The sequence below is a fragment of the Zingiber officinale genome, unplaced genomic scaffold (genome assembly GCF_018446385.1).
Source record: "Zingiber officinale cultivar Zhangliang unplaced genomic scaffold, Zo_v1.1 ctg68, whole genome shotgun sequence".
NCBI lineage: Eukaryota > Viridiplantae > Streptophyta > Magnoliopsida > Zingiberales > Zingiberaceae > Zingiber > Zingiber officinale.
In genome coordinates this window covers 892,237-920,035 of record NW_024589964.1, presented here as the reverse complement: position 1 = coordinate 920,035, position 27,799 = coordinate 892,237, and the positions used below count along the sequence as shown (strand labels likewise).

The 27,799-nt window shown below is 45.3% G+C and overlaps 1 long non-coding RNA gene across 1 annotated transcript in view; it reads right to left on the bottom strand.

The window, feature by feature from the left end:
* Positions 1 to 8,761: 8,761 nt before the first annotated feature.
* The window catches only part of LOC122037606, a 55,849-nt gene continuing 36,811 nt past the window's right edge, over positions 8,762 to 27,799 (bottom strand). The window contains exon 3 of the long non-coding RNA XR_006127679.1: positions 8,762 to 9,923. This is a non-coding gene — a long non-coding RNA (uncharacterized LOC122037606). The remainder of the gene's footprint in view (positions 9,924 to 27,799) is intronic.

The window sequence follows — 27,799 nt, the reverse complement described above, 5'->3', positions numbered from 1 at the left end:
TTCCCATTCACTCTTTCTCTCTACTGAGCACGGGACTCAACACGTCGCTATCGCTCGTACCTCCCTTAAACAACCTTTCAACCGGAAGGCACATTCTCAGTTGAATCAAGGTGCCGGGAAAGATCAATAGATTCAGAGCTAAGCTCCGGGGCGGGCCTCATCCTGGTCCCCGTCTTTGTATCCTATGGGTTTTCATGGAGCTGGAGCAAACGAAGCATTAGAAGCAAGAGAGGCTCCTATCCTCGCACCAGTTTCAATATCAGGTGTCAGTTCTAGGTTGAAGCCTGAAGTTAATGAAATTCGTGAAAAAGATCCGGTATGAGATGCCATGGAAAAGGTACCCCCCTTCGGATCTGACAACAAGCGCGTCGTTATCACTCCTTAGTGGAAGTCAGACGCCCCTCTCTCAAACTCCCTCTCGCATACGCTCGAGCCTAAGCAACTTAATTAGAGTAGAGTGAATGGCTATGGGCCATTCAAAACGTAGAAAGAACTTCTCTCAGCGGATTACTGCGTTCATGGTATTGAATTCAAAACTACTAGTGATCTGACCCGGTAAAGCGAGCCATCTAAAGATGCCCTTCCCTTCGTTCAGCTCTTCGCCCCATCAGCAGTATTTACAATCGACCAAAAAAAGTAAATGATGGTATGGCGCTCCGGTTCATAAAGACTGAACACGAACCCCTTTAGTTCAAGGCCGACACCCTCATTTGGGAAGCGAAGAGGACCTCGTTCGGTAAGAATCCCCCGAAGGTAGGCATTTACCCAAGGCACTGAGATTCTGAGTCCCTCGTTCCTCTAGCAACAGGAACGGTAGAGTGAATTCCAAGAGTCCATGAACTCTTTCCTTCGCTTCTTCAGTCGAGCACTTAAGTCCCTCTCCCGTAGTCCCGGCTCACTATAGGAATGAACTCATTATAATAATAGTAGTTCTAGGCAACAACTAAAGGACTCTAATTCCATTCCATCTCTTTCAACCGAACAGCCTATCAATTAAGGGCCGAGGTACGACGGGAAGATAGCGACGTGGCCATTCTTTTATTCGACTCTTGCTGCGAATGAGAATGACGCCCTATTAACACTCTTTCTCAGTTAAATCACTCTCCGGAACCTTGACTCTAACGTTATAGGGCTGCTTTTGAACGGTTAGGGCACCAGCGTACGACTCCACCGGAGCGAACGAATACATATGAGAATTCCCGGCTGCTTATGAAAGGGCCGAGGTAAGGACGGGCTGTACCTTACGCTATCTTCAACTAATATGCGACTGGTGCAAGACCATTCAGATAAAACACCCACGTAGCGGTAGGTAATGTCATTCATATATTCCACGTTGGAAGGTTCAATGCCATGTCAGAAAGGGTTCGGCACCACTGGAAAGGGACGGTAGAGACGTCGGTGCCCTCAGCAGATTACAGTATTGCGTGAATGGATGGCCATTCACTCTACCGTTCCTGGAATTGACTACTCTTGCTGCGATAGCGACGTGGCTCTTAAGCGGGGAGAGAAGCTGGATACGCTGAAAGTCGCTCCTGTTGAAAGAGATTCCACGTAAGTTGTTCTAGGAAAGAGTTCAGTTCCCTCTAGGTTTGAGTTGAACGGTTTCACTTTCTCTGCACAAATAATATAGTTTATAGTTGTAGTTGGTAGTTGCTGGTGCCTCAACGTCGCTATCGCTCGTACCTTTCAATTCCTTATTCAATTTATGGGGGAGTCCCCCTGGGGTAAAGGAGCTCTTTCCTTATCCTTTCTTATGAATTTGCCTGACCTGAGTTTAGCTCAGTGGAGTGAAAAGAGGGAAGTTCTTCAGAGATCGGGTATTTGGTAGGGACTGAAAACATTAATAGCCTTTCCGAGTTCAGGAGAGGGAATTCCTTATTGTATGAGTGACTCGAGCGACTTAGAGAGAAACTCAGACGACTCACAGGAGAGAAGTTCTTAAGAGTGGCCCGGCTCAGTTGCATAAAAGGAGTACTCTACTTAAGTGAGAAAGATTAGGGACGACAGAATCATTCCAAACATATGCTGCTGCAGGCGGAGCACCTGAAGTTCATTATTTATAGTTCGCATGAGAAATTTCCAAGAGTTCGCAGTCCTTTCCGCCGCTCTGTACGAGTCAGTTGCTGCTCTGGGCATCTATTTCTTTCCATGGCATATCTATCTTTCCTGGTCTTTTTCCGGTTCAAGAGGGTATGAGATGAGGAGCTCGACTAACTTGAGTCACTCGACCAGGCTTTGGGAAAGGCACTTTGTTGGCTCATATGCGGTCCGAGTAAAGAATTCATTATCACTATCAGACTCGGGAGGGTCAGGATGAAACCGAAGAGCAGCCGTGCTAATTAACTCATTTCTAATTGCATGAACAGCAGCTGCAGACTTAGGTACAAGAGAAAGAACTCGCTGCTCTTCCTATCACAGCCTTCCAACGCCTTTTATATAGGGCATTGCACTTAGAACGAATATGAACCTTATGTGCCGTGGTGCCGTACTTGAGCAGCCGGAAACTTCGCGTAATAGTTCTGAATCTCCCGATGACTCTTTGGATAGATTCGAGGAGCCTAAGACAAGAAAAACACATTCAGGCCTATCAACATCTCTTGGTGCTACGCCAGCTTATGTTTCTCCTTTAAATGAGGGTCTTGAAGTCGTTCCTCTACCCGCAACTGAGCTAGATAGTTCTTTTTCTCCTGTCAGTCTTTATCTTGTAAATCACTTGAACCTCTCCGTCAATATGGAATTCGTTCCTCTCCGTCACTCTAACGTTATGGGGCACCCACTTATAGAAGTATATATAGTAAAGAACTCGTACAATAAGGAATTCACAGAAGGAAAACCCAGAACAAGAACCCGATCAGACCTATGAAATCACTATTGAAGCTACATTTGCAGCACCCAAAGATCTTTCGTAGTGAAGAATAGTGAATGAATTAATTAATATAGCCATTCACGACTACTTAAGTATTCCATGAAGATAAGAGACGTAGGAACGAGCGACAGCGACGTGGACTAAAAGATAAGAGACTGTTGCTTGGGAGATGAAGAACCGGAAGGAAAGATGATAGTTGCCATACGCCCTACTGCTTCGATGGAATGCTTGATTGATTGACCGGACTGACTTCCGCTTGGCCTACTTAAACTAACAACCATGCTAGCAAGTGTTTCCTTTCTTCCTTGATTTCTTTCTTTCAAACCAACCTTGACTATTGAGATTATCCATCTTCTTTTCCAAATCTCCATCAAAGTACTATCCACTTTCTGGATTTTCCGGTATCCTAAGATCGATCTCTTGACTAAGTCATTTCACACTAAGCACTGAGAACAAGGGAGTGATCCCGTACCGTGCTACTGCCTTGACCTAGGATTCTTTTCCTCACATCGGATTCTGAACTGGAAAACTGAAGCTTGCGAGGAAGGATCTTTTTTTTATGACATCACATTCTGTGGCAAAGAGCCCATTCGATGGCTCTTTCCTGCCTTTCATCGATAGGTAGCTTCAACACTATACCCCTATCTTACAGATGTTGTGTCACTTCCCCGCAAGACTTCCAATGTGTTGATTCGAGGGGGCTGGTACATAGAACCGGGGAGAGGCGTCAGGTTATTTCCGAGCTTCAAAGATGACGGCGGGATTCATTTTGTATCACTGTTTTCGTTGGTTCTCATGGACGTGAAGATATAGCTTGTGTGCTGTTAAACTGGTTTAAGGTCTCCGCCCCTTCCCTTACGTTCAGCTCTCCGCCCCTTCCCTTACGTTCAGCTCTCCGCCCCTTCCCTTACGTTCAGCTCTCCGCCCCTTCTATTAGTAGGGCAGCGTATCCGTAGTTTGAATCCACTTCTCAGCGGTCGAAGGCACAGGATGAATCTCCCCGTGAATCGTGAATCGAATGCGAGAATCTTCGAGAATCGCTTATGGAAAATCACGCTTCAGGTCGATCAGAACACAAATTCAAAAAAGTGTAAGCTCTAGTGCCCTTTTCATGATTTCTAGTAATTTAAGGGCATTACGTCTCTGATAGCACGATGGGACTAATATTTATTCCGCCTGCCCAATCTAGCAACTTATGTAGACAACCGAGGCAACAAAGACTATTCTTTTCCTATTTAACAACCTTAGGAAGGAACTCAAATGGTTGTTTCAAAATAAAGGATGACTTTGCTGCGTTCCCACTCCTGGCTTTCAAATCTCCTATAAATATCTGGGTGCATGTGGAATCACTAGAATAATTCTAAGCCTATGCGGCTAACCAAATGTGTTAGATTGGGGCGGTTAGCTGAAAACTCAATTCTGTTGCAGCGGCAGTAGGAGTTGAAGAGAAAACAAAAAAGGTTGGCATTCAATATGCCTTCCGGGAACCCACCTTTGAAGTGCAATTCCCAGTGGTTTTTGGTCCATCGGTGGTAGAGCTGCGAGACCAATGAGGAATTCTGTAAATGCATGACCCCTCTTTATCACCGCCACCCAGCTTTCAATGTTATGGGTTTGCGACAGTAGCACCAAGATATGCTCTTTTCTCAGTTTGGGATGAAAGTCCATATGATTAGTGGACCGATAGCCTCACGTTACTCTTATTGAGAAATAGGAATTTCTCCTTTATTCTTTTTTTTGGTCGTTTCCAAGTCTTGTGACTGTCAGTTACTCGGAAAGGAAAGTAGGCCCACGGAATCGCTCTTCTTAGGTCTTTTCTGATCCACGGGTCGCATTAAAAACGAGATCGATTACGCTTTCTTCTATTATTCCTATCGCTACGATGACGGTATTGAAATAAACTTAAAGAGCCTGGCGGTACCAAAACGGGCGCTAACACTTTCCGGTAGAGTATTAGGATCTCCTTTTCCTCGGTTGTGTTCCAAGCTGCTTTAACTTCGATAACGAGAAGATATATGGGGAGTATCTGAACACCAACCCAATCTGGTCTTTCGTTGAAAATCCCTTTGATAAAGTGCGAGTTCGGTGGCACTGAGACAGATGACGATCCTGGTACTACATAATGAGAGAATCTTTGCACCAAACCCGTTGATGTATAGAGATGGGTGCGCTTCCCATTAATTCTGTCTTGAGCCTTGAATGAACTACATTCGATTCCTTTGCGGAACCTGTGTCCACCCTTGAAGCCTAAATTCTTTGGTTTTTGAGCGTCTTGGTTCCTCTCGGGACTTGGTCTGCAACGATTTCCTCTGTTTCGTGGCGTACTTCTACTATCGCCCTTCTCTTCGTTCTATCAATCGAGAGGAGGTACCATAGAACAACGCATTCTTTAAACGAAAAAAAACGAATCGGAATTGGTCCAAGCCTCGGGTAGACTTCTTTGGACCAGCACGCAGGCCTTGTCTAACGAACGATGACTTTTCATTCTTCACTTCCAGGAGTAGAGTAGCTGCCCAACCCTACCTATCTAAAAGAAAAAGAATCGATATCACTAGGTCACAACGATCTCAAAAAAGTCATACGAATAACAATACCAACGGCCACCTATCGGTAGCCGATGAGAAGTCATACGAATAACAATCCATGCTCCCGACCAAAGCCTTCAGTGGCTTAACCTGATTAAAGGTACCATCTCTTGGTCAAAGTTTCAATATTTTTGCAACCCAGTGATGAACTGGACGCAAAAGTCGTTGATTAATTTAAACCTCTCTTTATTTGCTTTATTCATTTTCTTTGTTCCCACAAACTCTGATCTTGCTAATGATCTAGATGCATATCAGGATCTGTAAGTATAAAGTTTAAGGACCAAAACCCATCAAATCAAAACTCATTCTTTTTTTTTCATTGAAAGATTGATTATCCTCCGAATCAGTCCGTCCTTCATCAAGGAAGTTCCCATGCCACTCAGTTCTTACGAACATTTTCCGAATCCGCTGCAAGCGAATGCGTGAGTCATGGGACATTGAAATCTTAAGAAAGGTTCTTCGGAGCGTACAAGGCATGGTCTTTAGCCAATCGAGATGTTTGTAAGGCGGAATCCAGTAAAAGTCAAGTCAATCTTGAAAAGTTCTTCATTCAAGTGGGGAATCAGAGTGAGCTTTGGCATAAAGGAATCTCTGTCTTGGGGCTTGCCCAAATGAACTGCCTTAGGAAGAGAAGCGATGCAGGATGGGAAATGAAAAAGTGTGAAGTAGAGCGTGAAGAGCTGTGCCCCTAAGGCGAGTCATACTGGTATCTTATTTTACGTAATATCGGGTGTTAGAACGGATTCTCCTTTATTAGCTAGTCGAAGATGGTTCATCTGGACTTGCATCCTATGAAGTGAGTCTTAAATGAAGGAAGCCAAGCATTGAATGACTTATGAAGAGAACCATGCCTGGCGCTTTCTAGAAGAGTTGTCTTAGATACCGAATTAACTGTCTTAGACTTGACTACAGAGATCGAACTTGAACTCGCTGGATTGGATCTAAACTTTCTCGAAAGCTTGCTAAAAATGATTCCCTCGAGAGGGCTTGCAAGATCTGGTCTTCTCTTTCTTCTGGTTTCGGAAAGAAAATCTAAGGCTGAGCTGTGGGACAAAACAGCCCAATGATAAGAAATTCAATGATCAGAGATGGATTGTAATCATAGTCAAAAAGCGAATATTGATTGAGTCAAGCTCGTGAAAGCGAAAAAAAGAAGGTACAAAAACGATGATCCATTAATGAATTTCCGAGATCTAGTCGGTATCCATTAAATAAAGAAGACACAGTGAATCAACTCCATTCTTAATACGTTCTTTCAGAGAAAGCCACTCCATTCTTTCCGCATGAATGAAACGTTCGCTTTGATGAGTACCATCCATCTTGGCTATCTTGAGCTTATGAATAAGCTTGGGGCTACTTTCATTTTTCTGCTTATTACTAAGGCTTCCTGCACTCATTCCTACGCTTAATCAGGTCTCATAGCCCCCATGGAAGTCAGACGGCTCTCTCTCAAACACGTCGTTCTCACTCTCATTTCTTCCTCTCTCTCACGTCGCGATGCTCGTGCCTTTCATTGACATAGACACAAAGACTAGACCAGGATGATGCATGGGAAATGGTCGGGATAGCTCAGTTGGTAGAGCTAAGGACTGAAAATGCTCGTGTCACCAGTGGTTCCTGACACGTAAATAATGTATCGCTTCATACAAGATCATTGGTTTCAACGGGATCTCTTTCTCTCGTTCGGGACGGGAATGGAAACTCAAAACTACTCATACGAAAGATCTGCTATAACAAAACAAAAAACTCTCTCCGGAAACAAAACAAAAGAACAAAAGAAAACAAACAAAGAACAAAAAGAGTTCATTCAGGAGTATGCGGATTTCTCTCGCACAAAAATCTCTCGGTTTCAGTTCTGTTCTTGCCTTTCTCTTTGAATAGCTCTCTTCGCCCTTTGTTTTGTGTTTTTGTTTTTGTGAATGAGTTTTTGCCTAATCGGATGCTGCAGCAGTTAATTCCTGTTTCAAGTACGTTCCCTTCCCCGTGCCCTTACTTCAGCATCCCTAACCATTGAAAGGGGGATAGCTGCAAACGAGTGCTTTCTCTAGGGGTAATGGAATGTTCGATTTGGCACAAATAGAACTTCCCATAGGCAGGAGAGAGCGGGGCAGTTGAACAAGAAGGAAGGTAGTGTCAACCGATTGGAAAGTTCTCACCTGTGTCTGGGGTACTTTCCTTCCTACTGCAAGGCGAGGCTCTGCCCTTCTCTTTCTCGCCGACATCTTACTTGAACCCATACTGGTGGTCTTAAAGGAGTATGAATATGAAGATTGGAGTTCTGACTACGAGTTTCAAAATATCCAGTAGTGGGGAAGTTCCTTACCAAAGGAGTTCGTGAAGTTAGTTTGGAAAAGAGAGAGAACATAATGATAGTGAGAATATGAATGTGGAGAAAGAATAATAAGAGTGAGGAACGAGAGTGGGATGCTTAACATCAGAAAGAAACCAATAGTCAGCCACATCCCTTAGCTCACGCTGTCGTCAACGCTATTGCGAAAACGAGAGTTCCCACAAAGAATCCCAAACCGCTCCTGTTCATCTTACTGGAGGCCGAATCCAACTCGTTTTGAACCCTTGTTCCATCTCCCGTTACCTCGGAAACTGCCTCGGCTACTAGTGGCAACTGAATGTAACTCCTTATAACTTCCTATAGTCTTTCAATCAGTCTCAACTCTTTCCTTCCCTCCGCCAGAATCAGGAAGTGCAGCTACTTGTGAAGAACCCTAATAAAGAGTGCATCCGATGGGTAGAAGAGCGGGTAGGATATCTGGTAAATAGGACTGGAGACGGTGCCGGAATGTTTTGAATGTGTGGAAGGGGTCTCCTTCAATTCCTTCATCTTTAGGGGTCCGTCGTTCCCTGATTTAGTCCGCTGCCAGTATCTTGTCCAGATTCCTTAGACCCCTTTCTGGCGATCGCTACAATTGACGGTTCAGCCTCAATAAGATGTGCTTTCAGTTCCCAGGGTTTACCGCTTTCACTTTTCGAACCACTCCTGATAAAATTAACTTAAGTTATGTATATGCTTCTTAGAGACAGTAGGCAGTTTAGTCTTCGCCTTTATTGGTTCAGCTATTCTGGTTGGCGGAGTTCTATTCTGGCCATCAGACGTTGACTGAAAGCGAGGAACGAGCGATAGCGACGTGCAAGTAACTGAGCCTTGACACTTTCGCGATAAGAGAGAGAATTGAGTCTCTATTAGTTGTTACCGCGTCGTTATCACTCCTTGTGGAAGTCAGACGCCCCTCTCTCTCAGCAGATTAGAGTATTGCTAAAATGGCAGTTATTCAAAAAACACACAACAAAAGAATCAGAGCAGAAGACATCAGCAGTATTTTCTTGCTCAAATTTCTTATTCAAAACAAACATCATCTTTATTAGGGAAAAGACTACTTTTTTTATTGGCCCTACCCCTACCCCTAATGGTCGAGCTATCTAAAGATACCCTTCTCAGTCGAGCTATCTGTCTCTACAATCGTACTTATGGTCGCTGGCTCAACTACTGCTATCCTACTCTTGTGGTCGCCCCACAGCAACCTCTCTCCATCAGCAGTATTTTATGGCTCAACGGCCATTTACTCTTACCCTTATGGTCGAGCATATCTAAGTCTACAATCCCCCTTCCCTGTCGTTTCTTCTCAGCTCTTCGCCCCTCTCCTTATCAGTCGAGCATATCTGTCGATACCCTTCCCTTCGTTCAGCTCTTCGCCCCTCGCCCTTCGGGCGAGCTCAATCGGTTGATTCCCAAAAGTAATGATGGTATTGCGCTGCCTCTATTCCCTGCTATCCTACTCTTGTAGTCGCCCCTCTCCTTATCAATATTAGTCGAGCATATCTAAAGATACCCTTCCCTGTAGTTCAGCTCTTCGCCCCTCTCGCATAATATTCGCTCGAGCTCTATCTTAGTCTACAATCCCCCTCGCCCTTCGGGCGAGCTCAATCGGTTGATTCCCTTACGGTCGCTGCCTCAATACTCTTGTAGTCGGCCCTCTCGCATACGCTCGAGCTCTATCTGTCTCCTACTATCCCCCTCGCCCTTCGGGCGAGCTCAATCGGTTGATTCCCTATCGGTCGCTGCCTCCTTTTAGTCGCCCCTCTCCTTATCAGTCGAGCCTATCCTTTCGTCTACAATCGACCTATCGGTCGCTGCCTCAATACTGCTATTCTTGTAGTCGGCCCTCTCGCATACGCTCGAGCTCTATCTGTCTCCTACTATCCCCCTCGCCCTTCGGGCGAGCTCAATCGGTTGATTCCCTATCGGTCGCTGCCTCCTTTTAGTCGCCCCTCTCCTTATCAGTCGAGCTCTATCTGTCTCCTACTATCGACCTATCGGTCGCTGCCTCAATACTCTTGTAGTCGCCCAAAGCAACAGTCGTAAATGGCTTTAGGCCATTTACTCTTACCCTTATGGTCGAGCATATCTAAGTCTACAATCCCCCTCGCCCTTCGGGCGAGCTCAATCGGTTGATTCCCTTACGGTCGCTGCCTCCTTTTAGTCGCCCCTTCCTTTAGTCCACGTCGCTTCGCTCGTCCCTCTCGCTTATTGCTCGAGCACGTCGTTCTCACTCGTCCCTCTCTCTCCCCCTTTAGGTCGAAGCAAGAGGAGCCAGAGTGTGATCCGGATAAGAGTTTGATATAAGAGTTTGATCCAGCCTTGAATTTGATAAGCCAATAAGGAGTTGAACCTTAACCCCTGATCTTAAGCCAAGATCAAATACACTGAATCCCAGTATAAAGAGGTAAGAGCCAGAGTTGGCATCCTGCCTTGGATGAGCCTTTGATTTGAGCACTCCCACCTTTGAGTTTAATAGATAGTAAGTCAGAGTTCAAGATAAGTACGAGAGGAAGGAAAGAGTGAAAGAGAAGATAGAGAGGAAGTCAAGAATATGAATTTGTCTTCCGACTTCCGTATATTTATCCATCACGCAAATAGCATGGACTGGATCATAGACTCTGGAGCTTCAAGGCACATGGCACACGGGAGAGAGGTCTTTTCAACATTCAATTCCTGCATCAATCTTGACAGCAGTCAACATAGGGTTGAAGGAATAGATAGAGCGCCATTCATGTTCAGAGAGGGAAAAAAAAGAAAGAGATGTTGAGCAACCGGAAAACACTAATGTAATATAGAAGCAGGTCCCCTGTAGAGTACTTCTTTAGTTGTTGAATCGTTCTTCCATTACATAAGAAGAAAGGTGAGGTACATGCTATAGTAATAGTATAGCTGGTGCCCGTGTTTTTATCCTCTACTCTTCCACCCTAGGTTGATTACTAGGCTCAATTCCCGAGTTAGTTGTCTTTTCTCCGGACTCTTCTATTCTAGTTGTTAGAAGTAGGGAAAGCCTTTCCCCTTAAGTGAAGGGACGAGCGACAGCGACGTGGACCTCTGACCCCCTACTTTGAAATAGGCCTAAAGGGAACTTCCTGAAAAGAGCAGCCGAAAGAAAAGCGCATCGAAGGAGCAAAGCCTGCTGGAAGTCTTTAGAACACCGTTCTCCAACTACTACACTCTTTCTTTCATGCCGAAATTTGGAAAAAAAGCAAATCAACATGTTGAAGAAGCCGATACACGGCAGCAGTGACCACAGCACTTTACCTCAGCGCAGCGATAGCGCCTGGTTCAGTGATGGTCCCTCCTCTGATGAAGCTACACCACAGCATCCTTCCTATTCAATGATTCTCCTACCGACCGGAGACGGCATCTTCTTGAGCTATAGCCGACGGCCGAGGGAAACGACGGGGTTTCAACTCTATTTTCTTAGAAAAAGAAAGAGATTGGATTGGCTGTGATGTCAGGGTCCAGTTCGAGAGTCTCAGACTGATGAAGCAATGGCGTATCCTGCTCAGTTCTAGTAGCGGAAGCCAGGCCAGGGATTAGTAGTTATCCATGAACATGCGAGAAAGCTTTAAGATCGAGGGGAAAAGGGGGAAGAAGCCCGTAACCAACCTGGCCCCCTTTATACATAAAGGCAGAATCTTTCTAGCTTGCTCACTAGGTGCCAAGACAAGAAGTGAAGTTTATAAGCAACAAAGGTGCTTTCACTAAAGCCGGTCTCAAGTAGTGTTTGCACATGCATTTCCTCAACTTCAAACTCTAAATCCACTCTCATTCAAGCATCAAGCTTGTGGTAGTCCGGAATGGGAGTTGTTCCTTTCGAGTTGTAGCTAGTAGAAAGCACTTTTTTTTGACTCTTGCGTCTTCTATTCGTGCTTCTTCACTCTTTGACTAAAGGGGTGCTCCGGTTTCGTTTGACCGAGTTGAAGCAGTCTTCTTTGTTGGAAGATGGGTCACAAGAAAGAAGACACATCACAAAAAGACGGGGACAGCGCCTCGACAAAGAGAGTGAACCCTAGAACGACAGCATCATGAGAAGGAGACGAGCCGAACGGAAAGACAAAAACAGAAAGAGAGAGATTGACTAGACCGAGACCAGAACGTAAAGAGATGAAGAGCATATGAAAGGCGCATAAGAGGGAATGGAAAGAGTTCAAACGTTTAAAATAGGCTTTGGTTGGATCCCGAGTGCCTTCTTTGTTTTGTGTGAGGAACGAGGGCACCGACGTGTTCAGTTGTTATCATCTTGGGCCTCCTTAATCGCAGGCACTTGGCTTCTTTATTCTCCTAAAACTATTTTGGGCCATTTCTTGAGCTGATCCGGGGAAATCGTTATAAGCACTTTTCCTGTTGTGAATAATTTTATTAGCCTCTATTTACTCGATTCCTGTCTTTCATCCGAAAGGCACGTTCTATCTATCTGTCATTTAGGAAAGAAAGAAAAGAACCCGGAACTAAACAATCTCAGATTCTTGCCTACTCTCTCCAGCTTTCCCATCGAGAAAGAGTCAAAAGAGATCTTCTAACCTTACCCCCCGCATTGACTGATTATCCCCCTAGGGAAGGGAGACTGATCCTCTTCTTAGGATTCATGGAAGTGGCTTAGTGCTGGTGCTGCCAGTGTCGTAGTAAGGGTAGTGGAATATGATCTTCTTTTCCCGCTTTATGTTCCTGGAAAGCATGCAGTTGGAGTAGTCATGTTCATTATATATATTAAGATATAGATCTTTTAAGCAAACCCGACCTCCTTTGCTTTATTGTCACGTTAAAGGCATCCAGCCAAGGGAGCGCTGCTACGTGGTTTCAAGAAAGATCAAAGTAGGGCGCGAGGCCCGAGTGAGAACGACGGGGCGAGCTCCGGGTTCAGGCAAGTTCCTTGGGCTTCTCATTCGGCACCGTGGGATCGAGATCGACCAATCCTAAATTGACGCTATCGAAAAGATGCCCGAACCTCGAAACCTGCATGAGCTCAATTGCAAGGGCGATTGGCCTACATTAGGAGATTTTTGTCCAACCTGGCCTACCGATGTCAACCCTTCAACCGTCTCATGAAGAAAGACACACTTGCACTTGGGACGAGGCCTGTAGGAATTGAAAGCATCAAAGCTCCTCAAGCCACCATTGTCGCTCCGATACCCGATCAACCACCTATTCTCTACGTTGCCGCCCAAGAACGGTCGCGTTGGGCTGCCCAGGAAAATGCAAAAGGCAAGAAGCTCTCATCTGTACTTAAGGGCCGAGTGAGTTAGACGGGGCGACGTGAGAACGACGGGATTCCTATAGTTGGCGGCTGGAAAGATTAGCTGCTACAGTCAAAGCTCACAGAAAAGTGACTGCTACTTTTGACTGCTTTCAATGTTGCTGAAAATTGACGTAGAATGATCACAGAAAGCTTGCGGTTGCAGCGGATAAAGGTTGCATCGGGTCAAGGGCTATTCTTACGATGACGGATATCTATTCTTATCATTCACTCTTACCAAAGGGCGGCGGGCCCAGCATATGACTCGTTTTTCTCTTATACCCCAATCAATCCAAGTTATTCCGACCCGGTGGATTATCAAGGCTAGCAAGAACTAGCTATTGTCATCCTTTCGACGATCTGAGACTTTCACCTTTCGACGATCTAAAACAATTATCCTTCCGTAGCTTCAGCTGAGGCCGATTAAGATGCCCTATCTTTATTCTTCCCCTAAACCAATAGCACGAATCCTAAGCTACGGCACGCGAAGGAATAATGGAAAGATGAATCATGGGTGGATCTTAATGGGCGACAGGGGGATAGATGGAAATAGAGCTAAAAGAATGCAAGGGCCGAGCAAGAAGAAGTTAGTTATTTTGTTTGAACACGAAAGAAAGTATATAAATATAGTTGTGAAGTTTGAGGAAAGAATCTACTACTACTATAAGTTCAGTTTGAGGAAAGAAGAGACTCTTAATGCAAAGGAGACGAAAGAAGACCCAACTGAAGAGCTCATTAAGCTGCGGGTAAGGTTAGAAAATTCTTGATTCTCTTTGGACGCAGAAGCAAAAGTGGTGAAGGAGAGGAACGTTCCTCTTGCGGCTCAGCTAAGTGAGAACTACTGGTTTTTGAATTTCAGCTAAGTGAGAACTACAGTGACGTGAGAACTACTGGTTTTATCAGCACTAGAGGTTTCTTTTTTCAGCACTACTGGTTTTCTCAGTGACGTGAGAACTACTGGGAGATTGGGTGGGGTTCGAGACTTCCCCCTTTGATCCTAAAATAGGGATGACTGAAGACCTACTTTAACTCAGCGGTAAGAGTGACGCTTTTTTCATACGGCTGGTTCAAATCCAATACCTCAAATCCAATACCAATAAGTAAATACGTTAAGTGAATCTGAAATCCAATAAGTACAATAAGTAGTTAAGTGAATCATAAGACTTAGAATTCTCTTTCCTAACTATAAAGGCATGGAAGGAAGAAAGTGGCACCACGGACTCATTTCATTATTCAGCTGTGGGCTAGCAGACTCCTCTTATTATTAGGTTAGGCTAGGCAGACTCCTCCTATTATTATTATATGAGAATTCTATTATAGGTTTCTTTTCTTTCTTTTTCCGGAAAAGAGTATTTGAGTTTAGCTAAGTGTTTGCGTCCGGTCAGTTCGCTTCCGGTGAGCTCTCTTCCCTTTGTTTTAAAGCTCTCTTCCTTGACTTGACTTTTTTCTCTTTCTGCCCTCAAAAAGAAGTGTAGGGCATGTCGTCCATTCATTGTTGCCGATATGGGGGAACTACTGGTTTTCTCAGTTGAACTCGTCTCTGTCTCTCTCCCGGTCTTTCCTTTTTGACTGTTTTTTAACTAAACTAAACTCCAATCCCTGACGGTCGTACTTTTAGCTAAGTTATGAGCCCTTAGATCGTCGAGCTCATTCGTTCACTTTTGATCATTCGTTAACTGGAGATCAATTGAAGAGAAAAGAGTGGTATCTGCTATATGCTGAACACATGCGGGTCAGAGGTGCGGGTCTTCGGTCGGGTGACGAATCCAATTCTGTGTTAGTAGAGTTCGTCTTCAGTGTTATACGAGTTCATGGCCCATCAGCAAGATTTTGTCTCCACCCAAAGCAAAGGCAATTCAATTATACTCCATACTCCGCAGCAGTCGAATATAAAGAATGGCCATTCACACGTCGCTTCTTCGTCGTTTCACTCGTTCCAACGTCAGTCGAGCACTCTTTTTCGTCCATTTCTTTATTCATACGTCGCTTTCGCTCGTCCCTCTCCGCTACGCCCAGCCGGTTTTTCACTCCAATTAAGAAAAAGCATTAACCGATAGACATCGGGAAATTCCATAAGCACGTGTTCAATAAAACCCCAGGGTCCAGGGTATAAGAAAGCTAAAGAAAGCTAAAGCATTAACCGATAGACATGCACACGTGTTCAGTTCAATAAAACCAAAACCCCAGGGCCAGGGTATAATGAAGATAAAGGGATAAAGGGATTGAATCAGACCAAGGTCTAGTTCTATCATTCCTTGCTTCTATCCCTGGTCTAGTTCTATCATTCCTTGCTTCTACCCCTGTCAAAAGCTTACTGCTGACTTTAAAAAGAATCCGAGAAACTGAATCCCTCCTCCTCGAGCCTTTCCTTTGCACGTCTAACTCACTCGTCACTTTCATTCCGACCCTAGCAAGACCATATGAAAAACTACGAAAGATCTACTCTTCAAGTGTCTTTTTCAAGATGTTAGGAAATGTAAAGTATGAAAGTCTCATGATGAATAGAGAATTCTCTTCCCGTCTTAGTAGCTTTGCAGCAAGAGTCGTGAGGCCACCCCGTCGAATACTTTGAACTCGGCCCAACCGCGGATTACTGCGAGATTACTTAGGGTGGGGCGAAGAGCTGAGAAGAAAGACGAAGGGAAGGATTATCATATAACGTGAGACGATAGTCGACTGGCGAAGAGCTGAACGAAGGGAAGGGGCTTTGTCTGTAGTTTCATTCTTTGAATCATTCTTCTGTCATAGAAGACTTGGTATGCAATTGGTTCAAATCCTCATGAATGAGCATAAGAGATGAAAGACCCAACAGAAGCATCAGTGCGCTCCGACTTCTATCTGATTCATCGGGGATGAGATCCACTCGACCTAGAGTAGCAATAGGCGGCTTTCCAGCGAGAAGGATCTGCCACTTTTTTCTAGGGGATTGGCGATGGCCAAGAGAGAGAGAGGGAGGTCTGCTAGAAGTCACTCTTAACTTATCGGTCGGGAGAAGTGCGAGAGCTAGTCGACTTAGAAAGTATAGAACTCATCGTGGCGGGCTAATTGTGGTGCATAAGTAGGTGTTTGAGTGGACTTCCACCTAGCATTCACAGCATCAATGAATGTGCTTGCGGCCTCTTCAATTCCTTTTTTGGGAAGTGGAGAGAGGTGTATATCCCTTATTTTTCCTTCTGTGGAAGGCTTATGACCTGGTTGATGAAGAAATGAGGAGAGTTAGTGTACTGCCTCTTCTTTGCGGGCAGGTTCGGGAAATCGATTCTGTCTGGTTGATAGGTAAACATGACCGGAAATTCTTTCCTTCTAGAGGCCCGTGGTCTGACACAGCCGCGTGCCTCGCACGCACTTGTCTCTTTTGGGGGCCCCGTGCACAAGACCATCGAGTACTTGACTTTTTTCCTATCTGAGCGCCAAGTCATGGTTGGGTACTACCGGTTTGATCGGAAGTCTAAACAGGAGGTGAGCCCTTAGGCTATCTAATCATCGGGTAGAAACCACTGGTTTGAAAAAGAAGGACCTCGAGAGAACCCCCGGGAAACTCACTTCCCTTTTTGGCTATGATGGAATAATGGACTAATTCTTTCTTGACTTGGAAAATGGGCTTGACAGCTCGACAAGACGATCGACAAGGATTCCCCGATGCTCTTAGATCGGAGAGGATGAATACCTCCTTGAGTGATCCTCTTGTTTTGGCCGGAAAGAAGCTCTTAGCAAGCAGAGGTGAGGAGAGCTCTTGTCAATGGATGGTACTAGGGCTCTCTGTCTTTGAACACGCATCGGAACAAGTGCTTGAGTAGCCCCGTCCCCGGGCTGGGGACTCTTACCCTGCCTCTGAAGCGCCCATAAGACCGGTCAACACCCCTTTCTCTTGCCCGATAGGTAGGCTAAACGATTGAGTTTCAAGCTCTGCCTGCACGTTCCCCATACTGCACCCAGTGCTCTCACCTCGAGTGAAGAATGAATTAAATTCAATATCATAAGAAGAGAAGTAACTCAGCATTCATGCCATTCCGCTTGGAGTGTATTCGACTTTCGTTGTACTACTTTTTCCATAGCAATAGAGGCATCCATTCCAGCCTGTTCTTTTGTTGGTAATACCTATGATCGCCCGCCCTGGTTTTCTTTCCCATGAGTTGACCTGGATCTAGTTCATCTGCTCTGTTAAACGCCATTTCACTTACTTAGGGTTGAAGCGTGCCAAATCCCATGCTTAAAACATTTTTGACTTTTCTAAAGTTGAATATAAGATTTGAATACCTACTGCCATTGAATTTCTATACTCAACTAAAGGTAAGATCGCACCCTTTAGTTGAGTACGCTCTATTATAAGGATCGGTCTTCCCCTTCCCTTACGTCTTTCTTTTCAGCTCTTCGCCCCACGTCCCTCTCGCTGTCGCTCGAGCACTAAGGAAGAACGTCCCTCACTTTAAAGCGAGCCCTACGGCCCTTCCATGAACGACTACGGTATGCAAGTCAATATTAGACAGTTGCGGTTGGGACGAGTTCCGGTCGAGCCCCCCCTGAACGTAAGGTAGTCCCTCTCCCTTATGGGCGAGCACTTGCCATCAGGCTCCTATCCTTCAGATACTGAATTTTTAATGAATGATATGAACTACTAGTAAGCATATTCAATACCGGAGGGTGCTCATAGAAAGAAAAAGAAACAGAGTTCGGGAAGCCGAGTTAAGAGGTTTATGCCTAAAACCGCTGCAGAGAATTGAAAATACAGTGGGACTAATGACCTCGTTCCGGGCCCCATATCACTTAGAAATGATCTGATATTTCCTTAGAAGTATGGCACCACTAACATAAGGTTCCTGAGAGGAAGAATCATACTTCTGAATTAGCCTCTGAATTGCGCCCCGAAAGAAAAAACACTAAAGAAGTTTCTTTCACGCATTCACTCATAAAATACAAAGACTCTCTCTCACGTTCGGGAAACAAAAAACACAAACAAAAGACTCTCCCTTTAGGTCGATCCCAGTCGTGAATTCTAATAAGGTCACTCTCTAAATTCTTTTCTTTCGTGAATTCACTCGTTGAGTTTTTTGAACATGAACGACTTGGAAGGAGTGAATGGAATACCATTCACGACTTGGTGCCAGCTAGCTTACGTGAATGGCTATTCAAAACGAATAAAGATCGTCGGTGCTTGGGCCGAGTTCACTCTTCATTGCCTCTTCCCCGAAGAATCATGCTTTCTCATTGACTTTCGCCCTCAATAAAGAAATCTCGGAAAACCGACACGCACATGAGATTAACTTATATATGCGTATACGTGAGTGATTCAACCAATCTTCTATCCATCTGGACAAGCTAGAGGGAAGGCCTAAAAGAAAGAGAAAGTAGCTCAGTCAGCTCGATAAGCACTGAGTCTCCCAATACCTATGGCTAATGGGACCACCCCCTGCTTATCGACAACCTCATGGCGATGAAAAGAAAGCCTTGTGCTAGTGAAAAGGCATCCATAAATGGAAGGTGAAAGGCCATCCCCCCGTACATCCACCCCTGGATAAGAAGGCTATGTTGGGGCTAGCATTACCACTTGGAAGATGATTGAGAGTTTCGAAAAAGAAAGGGCCCTTTTCACCTTGTGTTGAGTCAATCAAAGACAGCTGATCATGACGCGAAGAAGGGTTGTTCAGTTTGAGATCTAGCTATAGTTGGAAGGAAGTAGGCGAACTCTTCTTTTAAGCAATTTCGAGTTAAGATCAAATCACTTTTTCATACCTAAATGCAGCCGTGATCTTTTATACGATACCACCAATGATAGAAGTAGAGAATGCGATCCTTCTTCTTCAATTCATCTGCAGAGCCAAATCGCCGCTTCCGCTTAAGGCACCCCTTCTTCCTTCAAGGGCATGACAGCGTCCCTCTTGTCTTCTCTTCTGCACCGGTTCCTGATTCAATTGCCCAACAAAGAAAGGGCTATGCGCAATGGCTCGCAAAGTCAGAATCAGAAAGATAGGTATGTCTTATCTTAAAAGAACTGTTATCCCAAAGGGTTTATGCCGCTAAACAGCTCTTAGTCCGCACTTCTATCGTACATTCTAAGACCATGCCAGCCTAAAGAGTCACTCACTCTTCCACCAAGAGGTGAAGGTAAAGCAACTCCTGCTGCTCTCATTGCTGCGTCGAAAGGGGCAGGGAGGGGTATCTAGGGCTAAGCCCAGCAAAATGCACATAATAGGATAGGATTCTTTTTCTGTATAGTAGGAAAGGCCTATCAATGACTTAAAAACGACGCCCTTCGTCGAACAAGCGATTCGTCGAACAATTTCTTCTGTCTATCAATTCTCCTCGTCCAGTCACTATGCCAGTGCCTTTACTAGCTTTCTTCTTACTAGAGATTCATTTGCACAAACCTCCCTCACAAAGGAAAGCGGGAAAGTCATCTTTTTGCAAAGAAAGCTCTTTTTCTTGCAAAAAAGGGCATATAAAGAAAGATAGGTGCCCCGAGTAGAGGGCAGTCAACCATCAAAGCGCTAAGCCCCTTACTCAACGAGGGTTACACACGCTTCAAGTCTTCTTTTGCTGATTCAATAGCTGCTCCTTCGTCCTAACTGCCTATGAAGAGGAATGAGACCAGAATGAGCCTAACGACGTACCTTCCACTCGAAAGGCTAAGCCAATAAGAGAGACTCCTTCCGTGTTCGACGAATCGCCTCCTCTCTTGTGAACGAATCCCCTGCTTGGCTCTTTTCAGGAATAGAATCGGACATGGAATGCGCTCTTACTTCATACGCGAGGACTGTCCTCTTCTAGTAGTGGGCAAAAACCCTGTTCTCTTTGAAAGACTACGCTCTGGCACTGATGACTTTTCTTGGGCATTTTCAAGTGTGCTAGATCATCAATTAATGTCCGCTTTGGTTGAATCAAGAGTCTAAGATAGACCATGCACACGCACAGAAAAGATGCCATAGAATCTGCTGTGGGAAGAGAAGACCACGTAGCCTTGCTATGCATCTTGAATGGATTTCACTCTTTAGGGAGTGACCCGAGGGTGATATCATAAGCAGTTGTCGGAATAACTGGTAATATCATCGGTCAGAATTAGAAGCTTCTTTCTCCTCTCCCTTCGGTCGAGTATCTTCAAACCTCTTTTTTTCGTCAGCGGTTTCAAATTAGGTCTTTTTCTCATTCACTCTACATGGATTCTCTTTCTATCTTACCACATAGTGAGAAAGCTCAACTTCGGTAATGGAGGTCCGGCAAAGTCTGCTTCATCGATCACTGGCGAAAATTCTAAAGCCAGGGAAACGCCCAACGGAAGAGGGGGAGGGGCGACAAGCGGATGACAGCTCGGGCCATCGCAAGGCCCGGACCCGGCAGCTCGTAGGAAAGAATCGGAGAAGCCAGCCGAAAAGAAAGCCTACTACAGGAGAAGAGGTGCCAATCCTTACAGATATCTGCGTGTATCCAACCACCAGGCTGCCCTCTGGTGGAACGTCACCACACGAAGGAGAGTATGAGAGGTTTTACCCAAAGATCCCACCCTATCCAACCTCACATTTCCGCCAAGGGGTGAAGCTCAGCAGTTACGGCGGCGGAGGAGAGGAGAGGTCGCCGTGCCGGGAAGGCTACTCCAGAGATTCTTTTAGCAGCCGGAGCAGATGGGAATGGGAATCCAATCCTGATTTCCGTCCCATCGGGAGAAACCCCCGGATAGTAGGATAGGACGCGAAATTACTAGTCCTACTCATTCCTGTCCAACTAACTAAAAAAAACCATTAATACTAATTCGGAAAACACTGACTAAAGAACTACGAAGATAGGCCATCCGGAAAGAAAATGCGCTTAGGCAAAGACCAGGCAGGAAGAAATAGAGAAACTGCGCTCAATGAACACTCAATCTTACACTGACAGCTGCTCCGAAAAAGACTACAGCGAGCATTGAGAGAAAAGAGATGGCTTTCCATCTTATGAAGAGAAGCAGGAGCGTAAGTAGGGAGACTACTCCTTTATTATAAGTTCACGTAAGAAGAAAAAGATCGGTACTACTCTCCCTGATGCTAACCGGGCAATGAAAATTCATTGTAGGCTTAACTTAAGGTTGAAGTCTTTCAAAGTCTCTATTGGGATAACTGTCATCTTTCTTCTCCTCTTCACGCTAGGAAGAAGAGATTCTCGTCTTATCCGCTGATACGAATAAAGAGTTTCGTTTCTTTGAAAGGTCCCTAGAAGGGATTGGAATTACGTCCTATTGTCATGCTTACCTCAGGGCATAGCTCTAGTCTTTAAATAAAGAAATGTGGGAATAGTGCTGACTTTACTTCAAGCTTAGAAAGACAAGATTCTTTATCATTTCTAGGTTCTTTGTAAGAAGAATTGGTCACTGCTTCATCAATAAGCGTTATCCGGAATTCTTTGCTGCGGCGTAACATTCACTTAAAAGGTAGTATGGAAACTTCAAGAACGCGCTCCATACAATCTTGACTCCAGGTATGTAGCTCGCTTGTAGCGATATAATTATAACCGCCTACACTGGGATCTATCAAAGCAGACTATTGAATTTATGGTATCGACGCTTGCCCAGGCCAAGCGAGAAGAAGAAGCCCTTGTTGGAGTTGGAGGAAGAAGTGCTGCAAGAATGGCTATTGGAGCTCGTGGAGGAGCGATATTTGACTACTAGAAGAGAGGACAAGGCAGAGAATTTCTTAAAGAATGTTCATTTTCTAAGTCAGAAAGCCGAAAAGAAGAAGAACGAAGAAGGGGTGCCACTACACGGTAAGTAATAGAAGATGGAGCAAAGAGTCCGCTGTAGCTTGGCGCCACCTCCTTATGCTAAGTCAAATCCAAAGTTCAGTCCCATTCAATGATTTAGCTGTAGATGCGGAATCATTAGTAAGGGCATGGCTTAAGCCAGCTCTTGACCGAGGGCTTTAGCTTCGCTCTTCATCTTTCTTTTTCGGAATTGGCTTTGAAGTCAAGTCCTTCTTTATTTTAACATAACTCTTTCGAGATGCCAAGAATCTCACTCCTTTCGGAGCGGTAGGAGTGCCGCTTACATTCTTTTTGAGTGATTACCCGGTAGCAAAGCAAGGAGCATAGCCTTCTTTATTTGCTTTTTCTCGATGCGAAGCGCTAAAGCCCTAGGGAGGAGACTTTCCATCCCCCTGGGTACTTTTAAAGCTCCCCTCGCTCCACTAGATTAGATGATGTCCAGCTAAAATCTCCCTTAGGAAAGGAAGAGAAAGGGCATCTATACCTGGTCTTCTACGCTCCTATTCCTCATCTTCGGAGATGTCCCATCGGTCCTTTAGTTCAATTTGTCCAATTCTCCCGGGCTGGGACTCATTGAGAACAGACGAAGACTAAGAAGACTTGAAGATAGCACGTGAGATCCACTACTTGGAATACGCTCTCATCTGTCTTCGATTATGCTCGTTCTACTTTGAGGAATTTCTCATACTCGAAAGAGGCTCGATGGAATTGAGTTTGGATTCCACTATTATATATGAATATGATCCCACCACTTGAAACTGATTCAACAACAGCCATTCTTCTGTAAAGAGAAAGAAGAGCAAGAACATCGCTTATTCTGCATTAACCTTCCTTTATGCCTCTGTCGTCTTTTGCTGGATTAAGGCCTGCTGAGACAATAGATAGTCAGGCAGGTGGCCTAGCCCTAGCTAAAAGAGATTCGTCGAACCATGAAAGCATAAACCATTTGACCCCCTTTTCACTCCTCCCCCACTTCTTACCTACTCCAGTCTCTCTAAGATTCCATGAAATAGCAGAAAGCAGAATCTTAATCCTAATCAGACTGACCAAGAGCAATCGCAGCTGAGTCAACTCTATCCATTCTTGTTCCAAGCTAAAATGAGGAAGAGAAGACTTGTCTTCTCAACTTCAACTCGAGTTCGCCACAGAACCCATCTCTGGAACCGAAGCCAAGGCCTTCAGGTTCCTTCTCTCCTCTTTTAAGGACATTAGCAAGAAGCGCTTAACTTAAGGAGATTGCGCCGGCTTCTTTCCCTAAATAATAAGTGAATCTGGAAGTGACTCCGCTAAGGCCCTAAAGGCCTTTCTTTTCTAGGCTTTCTAGCCCTAGAAATCAGTCCACTAGAAACGGATGCGTGAAAAAGAACAGAATCTAGTGAAAGCAGAACCCGCGCTTAAGAAAGAGTAGGAAAAGTTGGCACGTCTTTAACTTGGGTCAGGGAGCTTCATAGGGAATTTGAGGATCCCTAGCTCGAAAGACTGCTGCCAACCAGGATTCAAGGGTCCCCATCAGCAGTATTTTGTCGTGAGGAAATCTGATTCCATAGTCAAGGCTGAGACAGACCCTATGTTTACTTCGCGATAGTCTTAGCTCGACATTGTCAAGCCATACTATCTACCCAAATGGATTGGAAACTCAAATTCTATCCTATATATCATATCGGATATATAAGGTTTGCACTTCCGCTTATGGTAACCAAACTCTTTCCCGGCAAGAAGATCAAAGATTTCCTTCGGGCAAGTTCAGCTATAGTTGGGAAAGGAACGGACCTCAAGCTTCGCGCTCTGCCTTTCTTGCATTTGGACTCTTTCGCGCTATATGCTGCTCTCTCTGCGCGCTTAGTTTTCTTTGCTGTTTGCTATCGCGCTATTGTCTGCTTCCTTCCCTTTAAGACCAAGGTCTCTTCCAGAGTGAACACTGTTAAAAAAACACTTCTGCTGTTCTTCTCTCTGACCCATCGACCTGGAATTAAATGAATTCCTTTGCTTCCAAGCCCGGCCACATCCTCTAACTCGTCCCATAGATGATCTCTCAAAGCATAATCTTTGGGCGTACAACTCTGTGACAACCCACTGGTGATCCCCGCCGACAAAGCTACATCTAATGGTGACAGAGAACGACCCTGCCATTTCCTCCTTGACATCAATGGTCTTTTTATCCCACACAACATCACAATACCCCAGCACTGCCCTCTGCGTGCAAGGCATGCCGAATTCTATCCCTGCCACCCCAAAGATCTCTAGCAGTCCTCCTGTCAAAAGAATGACGCTTTCCTAAAGAATCACTATAGACGCTTTACATTTATTAACTAAGCTCTTCAACACGAATCTCCTCTCCCGGTTACCCAGACCTCTAACATTCCACGATTAGATGTTTAGATTCATTGGAAACTACGGGTTTTCCTCCCTCTGGACCTATTAACCTCACTAACCCCCCTGTTGTTGGATATTTAGAGTCAGTTGGATCAGAACCAGCAACAGATCCTACTATGAGTTTCTGGTCTCTGCCTTTCTTTACTATGTTCCTATCTATGGATCTCGTGTACAAAAATAATCAAAATAAGCTGGTTTAAGGACGGAAGCTCCCGAACCCCGTCGCTCGTCTTATGGAGACGTGTGTGTGCCAGGGGAATGGAGGGCAGTGGGGAGATAAGCTCTTTTGAGCTACAGTTTATGCATATTCCTATATTGCGGATCTACTGTTGGAAGCTCCTGTTTTCGCTGTCTACTCTCTATATGGGCCCCCCATACCAGTTTTCAGGGATGAGACCTAAGGCGGAGTCAGTTTGCAAAGGGGACCCTAGTTTAAGGAGAGGAACGCTCAATGCGCCCCATTCCCTTCCACAACCGGACTCGTTTATTTACCCTAGTTATCAAGCCTTCGCCAGTGGCTCATAATCTTCCACTTAGAATCTTGTATACGGTGGCGAATAATCTCGGCTTAAGCGCTCATAGGGCATTTGCCTTTGGTCCTAGCCGACGTTGGAACAGATCCTTAATGACTGGCGTCAAGGGCAACCTTCCCACGGTATCTCTTGATACGCTTACCCGACGTGCTTCTTTTCATCTTATTGCTCTTGCCGCGCTTATTCGCTTATTCTTCTGGTTAACGCGCCCCACTAATAACTATGCTGACCACGTTCAATCAAGTTAAAAGCTAGTCGACCTCCTGACTTATTTACCGCTCCTGACCCGAACCCTCACAAGTCACGAGCTAATGTCAGTTCCTTCAGTGCTTTTCCTAGCATAGAAGCAGCGGATATGGAATCGCCTTTCTTATCTATTTTCTATTTTCTTTTCTTTCACGCCCTGAGCCTGAGCTAACTCATTTCTCTTTCGGTCTAGTCCAGTTCGGCGTAGCTCCAAGCGAAAACATCTCAGAATTCTCTGAGTAGATCCATGTACTGTCAAATCTCTTTCATTTGAGAAGCTTGCACTTTGGAATACAGGGCGAGGATTGTCAACAGTCCCGAGATCCATTTACTTGACCTCGTCCTCTGTAGGGGGCACAGGCTCTACATCCTATTCTTGAACTGACTCTCGTCTCTTTGTTTGACGGAGACAGAGTTTATAGACAATCGGAAGAGATCTGAAAGAAAGATCTCCAGAACTTCACTTTCGGCGTCAGACACACGGGAGCGGAGTTGGCAGGTAGCCCAAGCCTATGTTTTCTGAGATCGACGTACTGGCCGGCTAGCCAAGCAAGGTTCTTTTCATTCCCGCAGTTGGCTAACCAGTAACCAGGGAATGAAAGACTTCAGTAAGCCAGCTGGCCTTGCTTTCAGCAATCCTCAAGAATAGCTCCTGTTCTTTCTTCCGTTCCACTGCGTTCTTGATGCGGGTAGCCAAGCGTGAAGCAGACTTAATCATCTCATCTCTTCGCACTGTCTCGTCTGCGAGCTCCTTCTTCTTTCGCTCCAGCTCCAGTTCCCGACTTGCTTCCGCTAGTTGGACAATCAGCTGCGGTATCTTCTCTTTAAGATTCCCGATATAAACCGGGAGCCGATCCAGGCTCGTAGTGCCTCCACGTCCTCAGGCAATGCACCACGGCTCTTATCTCTTTCTCTGGGACCGCGCCTTTCTGTCTCGTTGAGCTTCCGGCTCTCATATGCTACTGGGTGTCCCTCCTGGACCAATACTCTTCCAATGGCATAGTCTGATGCTTCAGACTTCGAAAGGTACAGTATAGTCTCCTCAATACAGGTTCCTCCGTCACGGCCCTCTTCAAGTCCTCAAAGGCTCGCCGGCACTTGCCCTATCCCCTATCCCAATGCCCTAGGAACATGACTTCTCGCATGGGCGAACATCTCATGCTACTACTTAATTGTTGAAATAAGGTAACGGGGTGGCTCCCGCTAAGGAACTAACCGAAGGGGGCTTGACAAAAAGAAAGCATTTTTGATTACCTTTCTCCTTGATCATTTCGCGCGAGGTTTTGACAAAAAATGACCTCTTCTAAGGCGGTTTCATCGAAAGGGGCAGCCTGCCTGTTGGCGGGCGTACGTCCTATGGGCTCTTCAATCATCACCGAAGGGCGGATACATTGGCTGGAAATGCACGCCGGATCCCTGGGCGATGGGTACGCTGTGGTCCCGTACGAGTCGTTCTGGTACCACGAGGCATATCACCGCCCTTTCTAGTAAAGGGGGTGGGACTGCGGGAATCGATCTTCGGCTAGCTCTTGATGAGCTTCTTGTCACCGAACTCCCAGCGCCTACCATTTCTATATATATATCTTTTGCGCGATCATTAACCTCTTCATCGAAGTAGGGGGGTGCGCCCGGCATTTGATGCGACATATTTGACGGCCTTTGCGTAGGGTTAGGTCCTACAACCATTGATTCGCGGTTTCTGGAGAATTGAGGTTCTCCACGTGCCCCAGCGTCCAAACAAATAAGGATCCGCGGGCATGTTCTCTTGGAGAGATGGTTGAGGGCTTTAGCTTCCTCTTATCGAATGAGGGTTAAGGCTGGACAATTCCCGCGAGGTACCTGACGCGATAGATTCGCAGGAATGAACGAAGAAAAAGCGTTAAGACAATTCAACATCTTTTATTTATGTTAGAAGGTGCAGAACGTTAGAAGCAAGTGGGCCTCTGGCCACACTACCAACCCCCGCTACGGCTTCTTTTGAAGCTCTAGTTCTCACGCATCCTAGCTTCGACGATCTGGCTTTCCTTTCCCATGCAATTCATTCCTATAGAAGGAAGGCAAGGGAAGGATTGAACTAGGAGGACTTCATTCCCTTTCTTTCGGGATTCACTCTTCCTAGAAAGGCAGTTGATTCGCTGGATTACGCACTCAAAACTCTGATTCATACATTAGGTTTCTTTGATTCCTTTTATTTGAATTTCTTTGTTTGAGAGTGATTATAATGTTTCCTTTGTTTAGTAAGTTTACATCTGGTATTCCTCAAATACGATTAGAGAATCCAAGAATGAACACAAATATCATCCCTCACTTAAAACTAAAACAAAGGGAAGGAAGCCAGCCCCTTAACTGATTAAGTTTAGGATTTCATAAACCAGGCGATGAAGTAGCGGGCGAAAGACGAAATAGTTGAAAAAGGCTATTGCTGCTACCTTCTTTACTCTTAAATAAAAGAAGAGTGAAGTGACTTCCGGGCTTAGCTCTTTTCCGGTGCAGATGAAGAAAGCGGTCTTTTCTCTTTATGTTGCTGTTTCGGGCAATGAAGTAGAATTTGCTTAGGTAGTCTCGTACGTAAGAGGATCCCCGTTCGAGGGGAAATTCTTTCGATTGTGTTCCCGGCTCTCGGCTCTCTCTTTCCCTTTATCCCGTGCCTGGGTGAATATGAATGTCTTTCTCCCGGCTTACTACGATTTCCGGGTGGGAAGAAAGTCATTGCTAGCTCTTTGAACGAATACGCTCTTGGGCCGCAGGAAGATCATCTCTCTCTGTCTATTCAAAGATCCGAGACAGCTAGTTCAGTTGGTGACATTGGTTCCCCGTACCAACTCTCCTATCTCTCTCACCCTGGTTGGGCTCTGGCTTAGTGTAATTAAACTTTGAATCGAGTCAGGAAGAAGAAGT